Genomic DNA, 23606 nt, shown 5'->3' on the forward strand with positions numbered 1-23606 from the left:
TTCGCTATCTGTATAAACCTGGAAATATCTACACCTCTATTTGTATAAACATGGAAATATCTACACTGCTATCTGCATAAACTTGGAAATATCCACACCGCCATCTCTATAAACATGGAAATATCCCCAACACTATCAGTATAAACATGGAAATATCTCCACCGCTATCTGTATAAACATGGAAATATCTCCACCGCTATCTGTATAAATATGGAAATATCTACATCGCTATCTCTATAAACATGGAAATAGCCACACCGTTATCTGTATAAACATGGAAATATCTACACCACCATCTGTAAAAAGATGGAAATATCTACGTTGCTATCTCTATAAACATGGAAATAGGCACACCGCTATCTGTGTAAACATGGAAATATCTACACCGCCATCTGTAAAAACATGGAAATATCTACACTATCATCTGTAGAAATTTGGAAATATCTAAACCTCCATCTGTGTAAACATGGAAATATCTGCACTGCCATCTGTATACAGAAGGAAATATCAACACAGCCATCTGTATAAACATAGAAATATCTACACCGCTATCTGTATAAACATGGAAATATATACAACGCTATCTGTATAAACATGGAAATATCTACAATGCTATCTGTATAAACATGGAAATATCTGCGCGACTATCTTTATAAACATGGAAATATCTACATCGCTATCTGTATTAACATGGAAATACCTACACTGCCATCTGTATAAACATGGAAATAGCCACACCGCAATCTGTTTAAACATGGAAATATCTACACCGGCATCTGAATAACCATGGAAATATATACATGGCTATCTGTATAAATATGGAAATACTTACACAGCTAACTCTATAAACATGGAAATGTCTACACTGCTGTCTGTATAAACATGGAAATATCTACATGGCTATCTCTATAAACATGGAAATATCTCCACCGCCATCTCTATAAACATGGAAATACCTACACAGTCATCTGTATAAACATGGAAATAACTACACCACTATCTGTATAAACACGGAAATATTTACACTGCCATCTACATAAACATGGAAAGACCTACAGAGCCATCTGTATAAACATGGAAATATCTACACCGCTATCTGTATAAACATGGAAATATCTACATTGTTATCTGTATAAACATGGAAATATCTCGACCGCTATTTCTATAAACATGGAAATATCTCCACCGCTATCTCTATAAACATGGAAATATCTAAACCGCTATCTTTATAAACATGGAAATATCTACACCACTATGTGTATAAACATGGAAATATCCACACTGCCATCTGTATAAACATGGAACAGCCTCACCGCTATCTGTATAAACATGGAAATACCTACACCGCCATCTAAATAAACATGGAAATATCTACACCGCTATCTATATAAATATGGAAATATCTACACTGCTATCTGCATAAACCTGGAAATATCTACACAGATATCTGTATAAACATGGAAATATCTCCAACGCTATCTGTATAAACATGGAAATATCTTGACCGCTATCTCTATAAACATGGAAATATCTCCACGTCTATCTCTATAAACATGGAAATATCTACACCGCTATTTTTACAAACATGGAAATATCTACACCGCTATCTATAAAACATGGAAATATCTACACCACTATCTTTATAAACATGGAAATATCTACACAGCCATTTGTATAAACATGGAAACAGCCACATCGCTATGTGTATAAACATGGAAATAACTACACAGCCATCTGAATAAACATGGAAATATCTACATCGCTATCTGTATAAATATGGAAATATCTACACTACTATCTCTATAAACATGGAAAGAACTACACCGCTATCTGCATAAACATGGAAATAACTACACCACTATCTCTACAAACATGGAAATATCTACACCGCTATCTGCATAAACTTTGAAATATCTACACCGCCATCTGTACAAACATGGAAATACCTCCACCGCTATCTCCATAAACATGGAAATATATCCACCGCTATCTGATTAAACATGGAAATGTCTACATCGCTATCTGTACAAACATGGAAATAGCCACGCCTCTATCGTTATAAACATGGAAATATCTACACCGCCATGTGTAAAAACATGGAAATATCTACACAGTCATCTGTATAAACATGGAAATATCTACACCTCTATCTGTATAAACATGGAAAATCCTCACTGCCATCTGTATACACATGGAAATATCTTCACAGCCATGTGTATAAACATGGAAATATCTACACCGATATCTCTATAAGTAGGGAAATACCTACACCGCTATCTGTATAAACATGGAAATATCTACACTGCAATCTACATAAACATAGAATTACCTACACCCCCATCTGTATAAATATGGAAATGTGTTCCCCGCCATCTGTATTAACGTGGAAATATCTACACCACCATCTGTATAAAATTGGAAATACATACATGGCAAGCTGTATAAAGATGGAAATATCTACACCGGTATCTGTATTAACATGGAAATACCAACACTGCTATCTGTATAAACATGGAAATATCTTCATAGCTATCTGTATAAACATGGAAATATCTACAACGCTATCTGTGTAAACATGGAAGTATCTACAGAGCTATCTGTGTAAACATGGAAATATCTACACCGCTATCTGTATAAACATGGAAATATCTACACTGCTATCTGTATAAACATGCAAATAGCAACACCGCCATCTCAATAAACTTGGGAGTATCTACACCGCCATCTGTATAAACATAGAAATATCTACACTGCTATCTGTATAAATATGTAAATACCTACACCGCTATCTGTATAAACATGGAAATATCTTCACCGCTATCTGTATAAACATGGAAATATCTACACCACGATCTGTATAAACATGGAAATGTCTACAGCGATATCTGTATAAACATGGAAATATCTACACCACTATCTGCATAAACATGGAAATATCTACACCGCTATCTGTATAAACATGGAAATATCTACAGCACGATCTGTATAAACATGGAAATGTCTACACGGCTATCTGTATAAACATGGAAATATCTACACCACTATCTGCATAAACATGGAAATATCTACACTGCTATCTCAATAAATATTGAAATACCTACAACGCTATCTCTATAAACATGGAAATGCCTACACTGCTATCTTTATAAACATGGAAATATCTACATGGCTAACTCCATAAACATGGAAATATCTACACCACCACCTGTATAAACATGGAAATACCTACACAGTCATCTGTATAAACATGGAAACATCTACACCACTATCTGTATAAACATGGAAATATCTACACTGCCATCTGTATAAACCAGGAAATATCTACACCGCTATCTGTACAAACATGGGGAAATCTACACAGCTATCTCTATAAACATGGAAATATCTACACTGCTGTCTGTATAAACATAGAAATAGCGACACCGTATCTGTATAAACATGGAAATATCAACACCGCCACGGGTAAAAACATGAAAATATCTACACAGTCATTTGTATAAAGCTGGAAATATCTGCACTGCAATCTGTATACACAAGGAAATATCTACACAGCCATCTGTATAAACATCCAATTGTCTACACCGCTATCTCTATAAACATGGAAATACCTGCACCGCAATCTGTATCAACATGGAAATATCTACACCGCTATCTCTATAAACATGCAAATATCTATACTGCTGTCTGTATAAAGATTGAAATATCTACACCGCGAGCTGTATAGACATGGAAATACCAACACCGATATCTGTATAAACATGGAAATATCTACACCGCTATCTGTATAAACATGGAAATAACAACACTGCTATGTGTATAATCAAGGAAATCCCTACACCACCATCTGTATAAATATGGAAATATCTACAACGCCATCTGTATAGACATGGAAATATCTACACCGCTATCTGTATAAATATGGAAATATCTACACCGCTATCTCTATAAACATGGAAATAGCTACACCGCTATCTTTATAAACATGGAAATATCTACAATGTTATCTCTATAAACACGGAAATATCTACACCACCATCTGCATAAACATGCAAATACCTACACAGTCATCTGTATAAACATGGAAATATCTACACCACCATAACTATAAAAATGGAAATATCTACACTGCCATCGGTATACACATGGTAATATCTACAGAGCCTTCTGTATAAACATGGAAATATCTACACCGCTACTTCCATAAACATGGAAATACCTACACCGCTATCTCTATAAACATGGAAATATCTACACCGCAATCTGTATAAACACGGAAATATCTACACCGCTATCTATATAAACATGAAAATATCTACACCGCCATCTCCAAAAACATGGAACTATCTACACCGCCATCTGTATAAACATGGAAATATCAACACCACTATATGTATAAACATGGAAATATCTACACTGCCATCTGTATAAAGACGGAAGTATCTACACCGCGAGCTGTATAAACATGGAAATATCTTCACCGCTATCTGTATAAAAATGGAAATATCTACACTGTTATCTCTATAAACTTGGAAATATCTACACCGCCATCTATATAAACATGCAAATATGTACACAGTCATCAGTGTAAACATGGAAATATCTACACCACCATCTCTATACGCATGGAAATAACTTCACTTCCATCTGCATACACATGGAAATACCTGCACAGCCATCTGTATAAACATGGAAATATCTACACCGCTATCTCTATATACATGGAAATACCAAGTCCGCTATCTCTAGAAACATGGAAATATCTGCACCACAATCTCTATAAACATGGAAATATCTACACCGCCATGTCTATAAACATGAAAACATCTACACCGCCATCTCCAGAAACATGGAACTATCTACACCGCCATCTGTATAAACATGGAAATATTGACACCACTATCTGTATAAACATGGAAATATCTACACTGCCATGTGTATAAAGATGGTAATATCTACAACGCGAGCAGTATAAACATGGAAATATCTATACCGCTATCTGTATCAACATGGAAATACGAACACAGTTATCTGTATAAACATTGAAATATCTACACCGCTATCTGTATAAAGATGGAAATATCTACAACGCTATCTGTGTAAACATGGAAATATCTTCACAGCTATCTGTGCAAACTTGGAAATATCTACACAGCTATCTCTGCAAGATGGAAATATCTACACCGCTATCTCTGTAAACATGGAAATATCTGCACCGCTATCTGTATAAACATGGAAATAACTACAACGATATCTGTATAAACATGGAAATACCAACACCGCTATCTGTATAAACATGGAAATATCTACACCGCTATCTGTATAAATACGGAAATAACTTCACCACTATCTCTACAAACATGGAAATACCTACACCGTGATCTCTATAAACATGGAAATATCTACACTGCCATCTGCATGAACATGGAAATATCTACCCCGCTATCTGTATAAACACGGAAATATCTACAATGCTATCTGTATAAACATGGAAATATCTACACAGCTATCTGTGTTAACTTGGAAATATCTACATAACTATCTGTGTAAAGATGGAAATATCTACACCACAATCTGTGGAAAGATGCAAGTATCTACAACGCTATCTCTGTAAACATGGAAATATCTGCACCACTGTCTGCATAAAAATGGAAAAGTCTACACCGCCATCTGTATAAAGATGGAAATATCTACACCGCGAGCTGTATAAACTTGGAAATATCTACACCGCAATCTGTATAAACGTGGAAGTATCTACACCGCTATCTGTATAAACATGGAAATATCTACACCGCTATCTGTATAAACATGGAAGTATCTACACAACGATCTGTATAAACATGGAAATGTCTACACCACTATCTGTATAAATATGGAAATATCTACACCACTATCTGCATAAACATGGAAATATCTACACCGCTATCTTAATAAATATTGAAATAACTACAACGCTATCTCTATAAACATGGAAATGCCTACACCGCTATCTTTATAAACATGGAAATATGTACATGGCTAACTCCATAAACATGGAAATATCTACACCACCACCTGTATAAACATGGAAATAACTACACAGTCATCTGTATAAACATGGAAACATCTACACCACTATCTGTACAAACATGGAAATATCTACACTGCCATCTGTATAAACAAGGAAATATCTACACCGATATCTGTACAAACATGGGAAAATCTACACAGCTATCTTTATAAACATGGAAATATCTACACTGCTGTCTGTATAAAGATAGAAATAGCGACACCGTATCTGTATAAACATGGAAATATCAACACTGCCATGTGTAAAAACTTGAAAATATCTACACAGTCATTTGTATAAACCTGGAAATATCTGCACTGCAATCTGTATACACAAGGAAATATCTACAGAGCCATCTGTATAAACATTGAAATGTCTACACTGCTATCTATATAAACATGGAAATACCTGAACCGCAATCTGTATCAACATGGAAATATCTACAACGCTATCTCTATAAACATGGAAATATCTACACTGCCGTCTGTATAAAGATTGAAATATCTACACCACGAGCTGTATAAACATGGAAATACCAACACCGATATCTGTATAAACATGGAAATATCTACACCGCTATCTGTATAAACATGGAAATATCAACACTGCTATGTGTATAATCAAGGAAATCACTACACCACCATTTGTATAAATATGGAAATATCTACAACGCCATCTGTATAGACATGTAAATATCTACATGCTATCTGTATAAATATGGAAATACCTACACCGCTATCTCTATAAACATGGAAATAGCTACACTGCTACCTTTATAAACATGGAAATATCTACACTGTTATCTCTATAAACACGGAAATATCTACACCACCATCTGTATAAACATGCAAATATCTACACAGTCATCTGTATAAACATGGAAATATCTACACTGCTATCTCTATAAACATGGAAATATCTACACCGCTATCTGTGTCAACTTGGAAATATCTACACAGCTATCTGTGTAAAAATGGAAATAACTACACAGCAATCTGTGCAAAGATGGAAATATCTACACCGCAGTCTCTATAAACATGGAAATATCTACACCGCTATCTATATAAACCTGGAAATATCTACACCGCTATCTGTATAAACATGGAAATTTTTACACCGTGAGCTGTATAAACATGGAAATATCTACACCGCTATCTGTATAAAGATGGAAGTATCTACACTGCCATCTCTATAAATGTGGAAATATCTACACCGCTATCTCTATAAACATGGAAATATCTACAACGTCATCTGCATAAACATGGATATATCTACACCGCTATCTCTATAAACGTGGAAATATATACACAGCCATCTCTATAAACATGGGAAAATCTACACCACCATCTACATAAACAAGGAAATACCTACACCGCCATCTATATAAACATGGAAATATGTACACCGCCATCTGTATGAACATGGAAATATCTACACTGAAAACTGCAGAAAGATGGAAATATCTACACCGCGATCTGTATAAACATGGAAATATCTACACCGGTATGTAGATAATCATGGAAATATCTACAACGTTATCTGTATAAACATGGAAATATCTACACCATGATATGTATAAACTTGGAAATATGTACAGCGCTCTCTGTATAAAGATGGAAATAACTACACCGCTATCAGTATATATATGGAAATATTTACACCGCTAACTCTATAAACATTTAAATATCTACACCTCTATCTCTATAAACATGGAAATATCTACACCGCTATCAGTATTAACATGCAAATATCTACACAGTCATCTGTAGAAAGACGGAAATATCTACACCGCAATCTGTATAAACCTGGAAATAACTACACTGCTATGTGTATAAACATGGAAATATCTACACCACCATCTGCATATCCATGGAAATATCCACGCCACCATATGTATAAACATGGAAATATCTACGCGGCCATGTCTGGAAAGATGGAATTATCAACACCGCCATCTGTACAAACATGGAAATATCTGCACGGCTATCTGTATAAACATTGAAATATCTACACCGCGGTCTGTATAAACATGTTAATATCTACACCGCTATCCGTATAAACATGTAAATATCTACACCACGATCTGTATAAATATGGAAATATGTACACCGCTATCTGTATTAACATGGAAATACCTACACAGCCATCTGTGTAAACATCGAAATATCTACTCTGCTAACTCTATAAACATGGAAATACCTACAACGCTATCTCTATAAACATGGAAATATGTACAACGCAATCTCCATAAACATGGAAGTATCTACACCGCCATCTCTATAAACATGAAAATATCTACACCGCCGTCTCCAGAAACGTAAACTATGTACACAGCCATCGGTATAAAGATGGAAATATCCACACGACTATCTGTATAAACATGGAAATATCTACAATGCTATCTGTGTAAACATGGAAATATCTACAGAGCTATGTGTGTAAAGTTGGAAATATCTACCCCGCTATCTGTGTAAAGATGGAAATACCTACACCGCAGTCTTTGCAAAGATGGAAATATCTACACCGCTATCTCTGTAAACATGGAATCATCTACACCGCTATCTGTATAAACATGGAAATGACAACACCGCTATCTGTATAAACATGGAAATATCTACACCGCTATCTGTATGAAGATAGATATCCCTTCACCACTATCTCTGTAAACATGGAAATACCTACACCGCCATCTCTATACACATGGAAATATCTACACGGCTTTATCTGTAAGCATAGAAATATCTACACCGCCATCTCTATAAACAATGAAATGTCTACAACGCCATTCTCATGAACATGGAAATATCTACACCGCTATCTGTATAAACATGGAAATATGTACAACGCCATTTGTATAAACATGGAAATATCTACACTGCCACCTGTGGAAAGATGGAAATATCTACACCACGATCTGTATAAACATGGAAAAATCTACACCGCTACCTGTATAAATATGGAAATATCTACACCGCTATCTGTAGAAACGTGGAAATATCTACACCACGATCTGTATAAACAAGGAAATATCTCCACCACTGTCTGTATAAAGATGGAAATGTGAACACCGCTATCTGTATAAACATGGAATTATCTATACCGCTGTCTGAATAAACATGGAAATAGCTACCCCGCTATCTCTATAAACATGGAAATATCTACAAAATTATTAGTGTAAACATGGAAATATATACACAGCTATCTGTGTAAACTTGGAAATATCTACACCGATATCTGTGTAAAGATGGAAATATCTACACAGCAATCTGTGCAAAGATGGAAATATCTACACCGCTATCTGTAAAAACATAGAAATATCTACACTGCAGTCTGTTTAAGCATGGAAATATCTACACCGCTATCTGTATAAACTTGGAAATATCTACACCATGATCTGTATAAACATGGAAATATTTACACCGCTATCTGTATAAACTTGGAAATATCTACACTGCTATCTCTATAAATATTGAAATATCTACACCGCCATCTGTATAAACATGGAAATAACTACACAGTCATGTGAAGGAACATGGAAATATCTACACCACCGTTTGTATAAAGATGGAAATATCTACAACGTTATCTGTATAAACATGGAAATATGTACACAGCCCTCTGCATAAATATGGAAAAAGCTGCATAGGCATCTGTTTAAACATGGAAATATCTGAACCGCTATCTGTATAAACATGGAAATACCTACACCGCTGTCTCTATAAACATGGAAATATGTACACCGCTATGTGTATAAACATGGAAATATCTCCACTGCTGTCTGTATAAACATGGAAATATCTCCACCGTTATCTGTATAAACATGCAAATATCTACAGCGCCATCTCTATAAACATTGAAATATCTACACTGCCATCTGTAAAAACATGGAAATATCTACACAGTCATCTGAATAAACATGGAAATATCTACACTACCATCTGTATAAACATGGAAATACCTACAATACCATCTGTATACACATGGAAATATCTACACAGACATCTGTTTAAATATGGATATATCTACACTGCCGTCTGTAGAAAGATGGAAATATCTACACTGCTATCTCTATAAATATGGAAATATCTACACCGCCATCTCTATAAACATGAAAATATCTAAACTGCCATCGCCATAAAGATGGATGTATCTACTCCGCCATGTGTATAAACTAGGAAATATCTACACCACCATCTGTGAAAACATGGAAATATCTACAACGCTATCTGTATAAAGATGGAAATATCTACACTGCCATCTCTATGAATGTGGAAATATCTATACCGCTATCTCTATAAACATGGAAATATCTACAACGGCATCTGCATAAACATGGATATATCTACACCGCTATCTCTATAAACGTGGAAATATATACACAGCCATCTCTATAAACATGGGAAAATCTACACCACCATCTACATAAACAAGGAAATACCTACACCGCCATCTATATAAACATGGAAATATCTACACCGCCATCTGTATGAACATGGAAATATCTACACTGAAAACTGTAGAAAGATGGAAATATCTACACCGCGGTCTGTATAAACATGGAAATATCTACACCGCTATCTAGATAAGCATGGAAATATCTACAACGTTATCTGTATAAACATGTAAATGTCTACACCATGATATGTATAAACTTGGAAATATGTACAGCGCTCTCTGTATAAAGATGGAAATAACTACACCGCTATCAGTATATATATGGAAATATTTACACCGCTAACTCTATAAACATTTCAATATCTACACCGCTATCTCTATAAACATGGAAATATCTACACCGCCATCAGTATTAACATGGAAATATCTACACAGTCATCTGTGGAAAGATGGAAATATCTACACCGCGATCTGTATAAACCTGGAAATAACTACACTGCTATGTGTATAAACATGGAAATATCTACACCACCATCTGCATATTCATGGAAATATCCACGCCGCCATATGTATAAACATGGAAATATCTACGCGGCCATCCCTGTATAGATGGAATTATCAACACCGCCATGTGTACAAACATGGAAATATCTGCATGGCTATCTGTATAAACATTGAAATATCTACACCGCGGTCTGTATAAACATGTTAATAACTACACCGCTATCTGTATAAACATGTAAATATCTACACCACGATCTGTATAAATATGGAAATATGTACAACGCTATCTGTGTACACATGGAAATACCTACACAGACATCTGTGTATACATGGAAATATCTACACTGCTAACTCTATAAACATGGAAATACCTACAACGCTATCTGTATAAACATGGAAATATCTACAACGCAACCTCCATATACATGGAAGTATCTACACCGCCATCTCTATAAACATAAAAATATCTACACCGCCGTCTCCAGAAACATGAAACTATGTACAATGCCATCGGTATAAAGATGGAAATATCCACACGACTATCTGTATAAACATGGAAATATCTACAATGCTATCTGTGTAAACATGGAAATATCTACAGAGCTATCTGTGTAAACTTGGAAATATCTACACCGCTATCTGTGTAAAGATAGAAATACCTACACCGCAATCTTTGCAAAGATGGAAATATCTACACCGCTATCTCTGTAAACATGGAAATATCTACACCGCTATCTGTATAAACATGGAAATACCAACACCGCTATCTGTATAAACGTGGAAATATCTACACCGCTATCTGAATAAACATGGAAATATGTACACCGGCATTTGTATGAACATGGAAATATCTACACTGCCACCTGTGGAAAGATGGAAATATCTACACCACGATCTGTATAAACATCGAAATATCTACACTGCTACTTGTATAAATATGGAAATATCTACACCGCTATCTGTATAAACGTGGAAATATATACACCACGATCTGTATAAACAAGGAAATATCTCCACCACTGTCTGTATGAACATGGAAATGTGAACACCGCTATCTGTATAAACATGGAATTATCTATACCGCTGTCTGAATAAACATGGAAATAACTACCCCGCTATCTCTATAAACATGGAAATATGTACAAAATTGTTAGTCTAAACATGGAAGTATATACACAGCTATCTGTGTAAACTTGGAAATATCTACACCGATATCTATCTAAAGATGGAAATATCTACACAGCAATCTGTGCAAAGATGGAAATATCTACACCGCTATCTCTAAACATGGAAAATCTACACCGCTATCTCTATAAACATGGAAATGTCTACACCGCTATCTGTATAAACATGTAAATATCTACATCGGCATCCCTATAAACATAAAAATATCTAAACCGACATCTGTATAATCATGGAAATACCTACACAGTCATCTGCAAAAACAGGGAAATATCTATATCACCATCTGTATAAACATGGAAGTACCTACACTGCCATCTGTATAAACATGGAAATATCTATATCACCATCTGTATAAACATGGAAATATCTACATTGTCATCTGTATAAACATGGAAATATCTACACAGACATCTGTATAAACATTCAAATATCTCCATTGCTATCTGTATAAACACGGAAATACTTACACCGCTATCTGTATAAACATGGAATTATCTACACCGCTATCCCAATAAACATGGAAATACCAACACCGCTATCCATATAAACATGGAAATATCTACACCGCTATCAGTATAAACCTGGAAATAACTACACCGCTATCACTATAAACATGGAAATAACTACACCACTATCTCTATAAACATGGAAATACCTACACCGCCATATCTATAAACTAGGAAATATCTACACCGCCATCTGCATAAACATGGAAATATCTACACCGCCATCTGTATAAACATGGAAATATCTACACGGCTATCTGTATACACATGGAAATATCTGCAACACTATCTGTGTAAACATGGAAATATCTACATCGCTATGTGTGTAAAGATGGAAATATCTACTCTGCTATCTGTATAAAGATGGAAATATATTCACCGCTATCTGTATAAACATGGAAATGTCAACATCGCTATCTGTATAAACATGGAAATATCTACACCGCTATCTGTAAAAACATGGAAATATCTACACCGCCATCTCCATAAATATGGAAATATCTACACCACTATCTCTATAAACCTGGAAATATCTTCACTGCTATGTGTATAAACCTGGAAATATCTACAACGATATCTGTTTAAACATGGAAATATCTACACAGCTATCTGTGTAAACTTGGAAATATCTACACCGAAATCTGTGTAAAGATGGAAAGATATACACTGCAATCTGTTCAAAGATGGAAATATCTACACCGCTAACTCTGTAAACATGGAAATATCTACACTGCTGTCTGTATAAACATGGAAATATCTACACCGCTATCTGAATAAATATGGAAATATCTACACCGCTATCTCTATAAACATGGAAATATCTACAACACTATCTGTGTAAACATGGAAATAAATACACAGCTATCTGTGTAAACTTGGAAATATCTACACCGCTATCTGTGTAAAGATGGAAATATCAACACCGCAATCTGTGCAAAGATGGAAATATCTAAACCGCTATCTGTGTAAATAAGGAAATATCTACACCGCTATCTCCATAAACATGGAAATATCTACACTGCTATCTGTATAAACATGGAAATTCTTCACTGTTATCTCTATAAACATGGAAATATCTACACTGCCATCTGTATAAACATACAAATATCTACAAAGTCATGTGTATAAACATGGAAATATCTACACCACCATCTCTATAAACATTGAAATATCTACACTGCCATGTGTAAACACATGGAAATATCTACACCTCCATCTGCATAAACGTGGATATATCTACACTGCCATGTATACACATGGAAATATCTACACAGCCATCTGTATAAACATGGAAACATCTACACCGCTACCTCTATAAAGATGGAAAAACCTACAAAGCAATCTGTATAAACATGGAAATATCTACATCGCTCTCTGTATAAACATAGAAATATCACCACCGCTATCTGTTTATATATGTAAATATCTACACCGCTATTTGTATAAAAATTGAAATATCTACACAGTCAACTGTATATACCTGGAAATATCTACACCAACATCTCTATAAACATGGAAATATCTACACTGCCGTCTGTATACACATGGAAATGTCTACAGAGCCATCAGTATAAACATGGAAACATCTGCACCGCTGTCTCTATACACATGGAAATACCTACACTGCAATCTAATTAAACATGGAAATATCTTCACCACAATCTCTATAAACATGGAAATGTCTACACCGCCATCTCTATAAACATGAAAATATCTACCCCGCCATCTCCATAAACATGGAAATATCTACACGGCCATCTGTGTAAACATGGAAATATCTACACTGCCGTCTGTATAAAGATGGAAATATCTGCACCCCAATCTGTATAAACATGGAAATATCTACACTGATATCTGTATAAACAGGGAAATACCCACACGACTATCTGTATAAACGTGGAAATATCAGCACCACGATCTGTATGAACATGGAAATATCTAAAAGTCTCTCTGTATAAACTTGGAAATAAACACACCGCTGTCTGTATAAACATGGAAATATCTATACTGCCCTATGAATAAACATGGAAATATCTACACTGCTATCTCTATAAATATGGAAATATATACACCGCTATCTCTATAAACATTGAAATATCTATACCGCCATCTGTATAAACATGGAAGTATATACACCGCCATCTGCATAAACATGGAAATAACTACACAGCTATCTCTATACAGATGGAAATAATTACACCACTATCTCTATAAACATGGAAATATCTACACCGCATTCTCTATAAACCTGGAAATATCTACACTGACATATTTATAAACATGGAAATATCTACACCACCATCTCCATAAACATGGAACTATCTACACCACCATCTGTGTAAAATGGAAATATCTAAACCGCTATCTGTATAAACATGGACATATCTACACTGCTATCTGTATAAACATGGAAACATCTACACCGCTATCTGTATAAACATGGAAATATCTACACCGCTATCTGTATAGACATGCAAATATCTACAACGCTATCTGTTTAAACATGGAAATATCTACTCCGCTATCTTTGTAAAGTAGGAAATATCTGCAGCGCAATCTGTGCAAAGATTTAAATATCTACACTGATATCTGTGTAAACATGGTAATATCCACACCTCTCTCTGTATAAACATGGAAATATCTACACCGCTATCTGTATAAACAAGGAAACAAGTCCACCGCTATCTGTATAAACATTGAAACATCTACACGGCTATATCTATAAACATGGAATTATCTACACCGCTATCTGTTTAAACATGGAAATCTATACAAAGCTATCTGTGTAAACATGGAAATATCTACACCGCCATCTGTGTAAAGATGGAAATATCTGCTCCACAATCTGTGCAAAGATGGAAATATATACAACGCTATCTCTATAAACATGGAAATAACTTCACCGCTATCTGTATAAACATGGAAATATCTACACCGCTATCTCTATAATCATGGAAATATCTACACCGCCATCTGTAGCAACATGGAAATATCTACACAGTCATCTGTATATACATGGAAATATCTACAACCCCATCTCTATAGACATGGAAATATCTACAAGACCATGGGTATACAAGTGGAAATATCTACACAGCCATCAGTATAAACTTGGAAACATCTGCACCGCTATCTGTATACACATGGAAATACCTACACCCCATCTCTATAAACATGGAAATAACTACACCGCTATCTGTATAAAAATGGAAATATCTACACCACTATCTGCATAAACACTGAAATTACTACACTTTCATCTATATAAAGATGGAAATATCTACACCGCGAGCTGTATAAACATGGAAATATCTACACAGCTATGTGTATAAACATGGAAATACCAACACCACTATCTGTATAAACTTGGAAATATCTACAGCGCTGACTGTAAACATGGAAATATCTACCCCACTATCTCTATAAACATGGAAATACCTACACCTCCATCTCTATAAACATGGAATTATCTACACCACTATCTCTATAAACATAGAAATACCTACAACGCAATCTCAGTAAACATGGAAATTTCTACACCGCCATCTGCATAAACATGGAAATATCTACACCGCGATCTGTGTAAAAATGGAAATATCTTCAACGGCATCTGTATAAACGTAGAAATATCTACACTGCCATCTGTAGAAAAGTGGAAATATCTACACCGTAATCTGTATAAACATGGAGTTATCTACACTTCTTCCTGTATAAACATGGAGATAACTACACCGCTATCTGAATAAATATGGAAATATCCACACCGCTATCTCTATAAAAATGGAAATGTCTACACGGCTATCTGTATAAACATGGAAATATCTTCATGGCTATCTGTATGAACTTGGAAATATCTACACTGCCTTTTGTATATACATGGAAAAAACTACACAGTCATCTGTATAAACATGGAAATATCTACATCATTATCTGTACAAACATGGAAATATTTACACTGCCATCTGTATAAACATGGAAATATCCTCACAGCCATCTCTATAAACATGGAAATATCTACACCGCTATCCCTATAAACATGGAAATATCGACATCGATATCTGTATAAACATGGAAATATCTACACCTACATCTGTATAAACATGGAAATATCTACACTGAGATCTGAATACACATGGAAAGGCTACACAGGCATCTGTAGAAACATGGAAATATCTACACCGCTATCTCTATAAACATGGAAATCCTATACCGCTATCTACATAAACATGGAAATATCTACACCGCTATCTGCATAAACATGGAAATACCTACACTGACATCTCTATAAAGAAGGAAATACCTACACCGCGAGCTGTATAAACATGGAAATATCTATAACGCTATTTGTATACACATGGACTTACCAACACCACTATCACTATAAACGTGGAAATATCTACACCGCTGTCTATATAAATATGGAAATATCTATAGCGCTATCTGTATAAACATGGAAATACCTACACCGCCATATTTATGAACATGGAAATATCTACACCGCAATCTCTATAAACATGAAAATGTCTTCAGCGCTATCTGTAAAACCATGGAATTAACTACATGGCCATTTCTATAAACATGGAAATACCTATGCTGCCATCTGTATAAACATGGAAATACCTACAAAGTCATCTGTATGAACATGGAAATATCTACACCACGATCTGTAAAAACATGGAAATAATTACACTGCCATCTGTATAAACATGGAATTATCTACAAAGACATCTGACTAAACATGGAAATATCTACACCACTATCTGTATAAACGTAGAAAATCCACACCGCTATCTGTATAAACATGGAAATATCTACACTGCCATCTGAAGAAACATGGAAATATTTAGATCGCTATCAGTGTAAATAAGGAAATATATACAACGCTATCTCTATAAACATGAAAATATCTACACCGCCATCTGTATAAACATGGAAATATCTGCACCAGCATCTCTATAAACCTGGAAACATCTAGATTGCCATCTGTATAAACGTGGAAATATCTACACAGCCATCTGTATAAAGATGGAAATACCTACACCGCTTTCTCTATACACATGGAAATAATTACACAGCTAAATCTATAAGCATGGAAATGTCTACACCGCCATCTATATAAGCCTGGAAATATCTACACCGCCATCTTTATAAACATGAAAATATCTACACCGCCATCTCCATAAATATGGAACTATCTACTCCACCATCTGTGTAAAAATGGAAATATCTTAACCGCTATCTCTATAAAGATGGAAATATCTACACTGCCATCTGCATAAAGATGGAAATATCTACACCACGAGCTGTATAAACACGGAAATCTCTACACTGCTATCTGTATAAACTTGGAAACATCTACACCACGATCTGTATAAAAATGGAAATATCTACACCGCTATCTGTATAAACATGGAAATATCTACACCGTGATCTGTATAAATATGGAAATATCTACACCGTTATCTCTATAAACATGGAAATGTCTACACCGCTATGTGTATAAACATGGAAATATCTACACGGCTAAGTCTATAAATATGGAAATATCTAAACTGCCTTCTGTATAAACATGGAAATAACTACACAGTCATCTGTATAAACATGGAGATATCTACACCGCCATCTGTGAAAACATGGAAATATCTACACCGCCATCTGTATAAACATGGAAATATCAATACCGCCATCTCTATAAACATGGAAATATCTCCACCGCTATCTGTATACACATGGGAATATCTCCACCGCTATCTGTATAAACATGGAAATATCTGCACCGCGATCTCTTTAAAAATGGAAATATCTACACTGCTATCTGTATAAACATGGAAATATCTAAAAAGCTCTCAGTGTAAACATGGAAATATCCAGACAGCTATCTGTGTAAACATGGAAATATCTACACCGCTATCTATGTAAAGATGGAAATACCTACACCGCAATCTGTGCAAAAATGGAAATATCTACACCGCTATCTCTATAAAGATGTAAATATCTGCAGTGGTCTCTGTATAAACATGGAAATATCTAGACCACCATTTGTGAAAACATGGAAATATCTACACAGTCATCTGTATAAACATGGAAATATCTACACGGATATCTGCATAAACATGCAAATACCTACACTTCCATCTGTATAAAGATGGAAATATCTACACCGCGAGCTGTATAAATATGGAAATATCTACACCGCTATCCATATAAACATGGACATACCAACACCACTATCTCTATAAACGTGGAAATATCTACACCGCTATCTGTATAAACATGGAAATATCTGCACCGCTATTTCTATAAACATGGAAATACGTACACGGCCATCTTTATACACATGGAAATATCTACACCGCTATCTCTATAAACATAGAAATATCTACAAAGCCAACTACAAAAACATGGAAATATCTACACTGCCATCTGCATAAACAGGGAAATATCTACACCGCCATCTGCATAAACATGAAAATAGCCGCACCACCGTCTGTATAAACATAAAAATATCCACAATGCCATCTGTATAAACATGGAAATACCTACACAGTTATCTGTATAAACATGGAAACATCTACACCACTATCTTTGTAAAGATGGAAATATCTACATTGCAATCAGTGCAAAGATGGAAATAACTAAACCGCTATCTGTGTAAACATGGTAATATCTACACCGCTGTCTCTATAAACATGGAAATATCGACACCGCTATTTGTATATACATGGTAAAATCTACACCGCCATCTGTAAAACATGGTAATATCTACATCGCAATATGTATAAACATGGAAATACCTACACAATCATCTGTATAAACATGGTGACATCTACACAGCTATCTTTTTAAACATGGAAATATCTACACCGCTATTTGTGTAAAGATGGAAATATCTGCACCGCAATCTGTGCAAACATGGAAATATTTACACCGCTATCTCTATAATCATGGAAATATCTGCACCGATATCTGTATAAACATGGAAATATCTACACAGTCATCTGTATATACATGGAAATATCTACACCACCATCTCTATAAACATGGAAATATGTACACTGCCATGTGTATACTCATGGAAATATCTACACAGCCATCAGTATAAACTTGGAAACATCTGCAAAGGTATCTGAATACACAAGGAAATACCTACACCGCTATCTCTATAAACATGGAAAGATATACATTCCTATCTGTATAAACTTGGAAATATCTACACCGCTATCTGCATAAAAACGGAAATACCTACACTGCCGTCTGTATAAACATGGAAATACCTCACCGCGAGCAGAATAAACATGGAAATATCTACACCGCTATCTGTATAAACATGGAAATATCAACACCACTATCTGTATAAGCATGGAAATAACTACACCGCTATCTGAATAAACATGGAAATATCTACTCCAATATCTTTATAAACATGGAAAAAGCTACACCACCATCTCTATAAACATGGAATTATCTACACCGCTATCTCTATAAACATAGAAATATCTACACCGCCATCTCTATAAACATGGAAATACCTACACCGCCGTCTGCATAAACATGGAAATATCTACACCGCGATCTATATAAACATGGAAATATCTACAGCTATACCTGTATAAACATGCAGATATCTACACCACTAACTGTATAAACATGGAAATATCTACACCGCTATCTGTAGAAACATGGAAATATCTACAACGCTGTCTGTATCAACATGGAAATATCTACAACACTATCTGTGTAAACATGGAAATATATACTCAGCTATCTGTGTAAACATGGAAATATCTATACCTCCATCTGTATACACATGGAAATATCTACACTGTCATCCGTGTACACATGGAAATGTCTACACAGCCATCTGTAAAAACAAGGAATTATCTACACCGCTATCTCTATAAACATGGAAATATCTACACAGCTATCTGTTTAAACATGGAAATATCTACACTGCCATCCGTGTACACATGGAAATGTCTACACCGCTATCTGTATAAACATGGAAACATATACACCACGATCTGTATAAAAATGGAAATACCTACACCGCTCTCTGTAGAAACATGGAAATATCTACACCGCTATCTGCATAAACATGGAAAAACCTACAATGACATCTGTATACACATGGAAATATCTACACCGTGAGCTGAATAAACATGGATATGTTTACACCGCTATGTGTATAAACATGGAAATATCAACACCACTATCTGTATAAACCTAGAAATATCGACATCGCTATCTGAATAAACATGGAAATATCTACACCACTATTTCTATAAACATGGAAATACCTTCACCACCATCTCTATGAACGTGGAATTATCTACACCGCTATCTCTATAAACATAGAAATATCTACACCGCCATCTCTATATATATGCAAATATCTACACCGCCATCTGCATAAAGATGGAAATATGTACACCACGATCTCTATAAACATGGAAATATCTACACGTCTACCTGTATAAACATGCAAATATCTACACCGCTATCTGTATAAACAAGGAAATATCTACACTGCTATCTGTATAAACTTGGAAATATCTACACCGCCATCTCTATAAAGATGGAAATATTACCACGGCCATCTGTATAAACATGGAAAGATCTCCACTGCTATCTGTATAAACATGGAAATATCTACAACACTATCTGTATAAACATGGAAATATCTACAACCCTATCTGTGTAAACATGGAAATATCTACACAGCTATCTGTGTAAACATGGAAATATCTAAACCGCTATCTCTATAAACATGGAAATATCTACATCACTATCTGTATAAACGTGGAAATATCTACACCACTATCAGTATAAACATAGAAATATCTACACCACCATCTGTATAAACATGGAAATATCTGCACCGCTATCTGTATAAATATGGAAATACCTACACCGCCATCTCTATAAACATGGAATTATCTACAACGCTATCTCTAGAAACCTTAAAATATCTACACCGCCATCTCTATGAACATTTAAATATCTGCATCGCCATCAGCATAAACATGGAAATAACTTCACCGCCTTCTGTATAAACATTGAATTATCAACACTGCCATCTCTATAAACATTGAAATATCTACACTGCCATCTGTAGAAAGATGGATATATCTACAACGGCATCTGCATAAACATGGAAATATCTACACCTCTATCTGTATAAACATGGAAATTTCTACAAATCTATCTGTATAAATATGGAAATATCTACACCGCTATCTCTATGAACATGGAAATGTCTGCACCGCTATCTTTATACACATGGAAATATCTAAACCGCCATCTGTATAAACATGGAAATAACTACACAGTCATCTGTATATAAACATGGAAATATCTACAACACTATATGTCTAAACATGGAAATATTTACACTGCCATCTGTATAAACATGGAAATATCTACAAAGCCATCTCTGTAAACATGGAAATATCTACACCGCTATCTGTATAAACATGGAAATATCGACACCACGATCCGTATAAACATGGAAATATCTACAACGCTATCTGTATAAACATGGAAATATCTACAGCGCTATCTGTTTAAACATGGAAATATCTACACCGCTATCAGTATAAACATGGTTATATCTACAACGCCATCTGTATAAACATGGAAATATCTACACCTTCATCTGAATAAACATGGAATTCTCTACACCGCTATCTGTATAAATATGGAATTCTACACACCGCTATATCTATAAACATGGAAATATATACACTGCTATCGGTATAAACATGGAAATATCTCCAATGGTATCTGTATAAACATGGAAACATTTAAGCCATTATCTGTATAAACATGGAAATATGTACACCTTTATCTGTATAAACATGGAAATATCTACGCTATCGGTGTAAACATGGAAATATCAACACCACCATCTGTGTAAACATGGAAATACCTACACCGCTATCTGAAAAAACATTGAAATATCTACACCGCTATCTGTATAAACCTGGAAATATCTGCATCGCTATCTGTATAAACATGGAAATGTCTACACCGCTATCTCTATAAACATGGAAATATCTACACCGCTATTTTTATAAGCATGGAAATATCTACACCGCAATCTGTATAAACATGGAAAATCTACACCGCTGTCTGTATAAACATGGAAATATCTACATGGCTATCTCTATAAACATGGAAATATCTACACCACCATCTGTATAAACATGGAAATATATCCACCGCTATCTGTATAAACATGGAAATATCTACATCGCTATCTGTATAAACATGGAAATATCTCCACCGCTATCTGTATAAACATGGAAATATCTGCACCGCAATCCTTATAAACATGGAAATATCTATACCGCAATCTGTATAAACATGGAAATATCTACAAAACTATCTCTGTTAACATGGAAATATCTACACCGTTATCTGTGGAAACATGGAAATATGTACACCGCTATCTGTGTAAAGATGGAAATATTTACACCGCTATCTGTGCAAATATAGAAATATCTACACCACTATCTCTATAAACATGGAAATATCTACACCGTTATCTGTATAAATATGGAAATATCTACACCACGATCTCTATAAACATGGAAATAACCACACCGCTATCTGCATAAACATGGAAATATCTAAACCGCCATCTGTAAAAACATGGAAATATCTACACCGCTATCTGTATAAACATGGAAATATCTACACCATTATCTGCACAAACATGGAAATACCAACCCTGCCATCTGTATAAACATGGAAATATCTTCATCGTGACCTGTATAAACATGGAAATATTTACACCGCTATCTCTATAAACATGAAAATATCTACACCGCCATCTCCAGAAACATGGAACTATCTACACCGCCATCTGTATAAACAAGGAAATATCAACACCACTATCTGTATAAACATGGAAATATCTACACTGCCATCTGTATAAAGATGGAAGTATCTACACCGCGAGCTGTATA

This window comes from Pan troglodytes, chromosome 12, assembly GCF_028858775.2.
Source record: "Pan troglodytes isolate AG18354 chromosome 12, NHGRI_mPanTro3-v2.0_pri, whole genome shotgun sequence".
NCBI classification, from domain to species: Eukaryota; Metazoa; Chordata; class Mammalia; order Primates; family Hominidae; genus Pan; species Pan troglodytes.